Source organism: Nanorana parkeri, unplaced genomic scaffold (assembly GCF_000935625.1).
Source record: "Nanorana parkeri isolate BGI_ZX_2015 unplaced genomic scaffold, ASM93562v1 scaffold658, whole genome shotgun sequence".
Taxonomy (NCBI): domain Eukaryota; kingdom Metazoa; phylum Chordata; class Amphibia; order Anura; family Dicroglossidae; genus Nanorana; species Nanorana parkeri.
Window position 1 is genome coordinate 431,925 of NW_017306926.1, and position 582 is coordinate 432,506.

At 48.6% G+C, this 582-nt stretch overlaps 1 protein-coding gene across 1 annotated transcript in view; it reads left to right on the forward strand.

The window, feature by feature from the left end:
* The window catches only part of GALC (galactosylceramidase), a 22,845-nt gene that overhangs the window by 17,644 nt on the left and 4,619 nt on the right, over positions 1-582 (forward strand). The window lies entirely within an intron of this gene.

Genomic DNA, 582 nt, shown 5'->3' on the forward strand with positions numbered 1-582 from the left:
TCCCCCCCCATGGTCTGTCCCCCTTTGCCACCCGCCTCCCTCCCCGCCGTGGTTTTCAGGGCTTCGGCTATTCTCAGGGACCTGGGACCATACCAAATTGCTTCAGGATAGAGAGCGAGGAGCAGAGCGGTGACCGTCCGTTCTCCGGTCTGCTCCGTGCTAACACTGAGACGGGAAAGCTGTACACACAAACCTTCCCATCTCAGCTGTCACGGTGATGTGCGAGAACTCCTATATTGGAGTTGGCAGGTTCAATAAAGAGAACCTGTCACCTCCAAATGCTATCACACACGGGCTTGTTAGCTCTTGTGTGTGGCAATAAAGTGGGTTCCGACATTCTCAGCAGGACACACAGCAGACCTCAGGAGGGTTCCGACATTCTCAGCAGGACACACTGGAGACCTCAGGAGGGTTCTCAGTAGGGCACACAACAGACCTCAGAGGGTTCCCATGTTTTCAGTAGGCACACAAGAGACCTCAGCGGGTTCCCACATTTTTTTGGGGACATTTTTTTTAAATTTGCTAAAAAGTAAAAAAAACTAATTAAGAAATTAAATAAAAAATAATTAAATACATAATAAT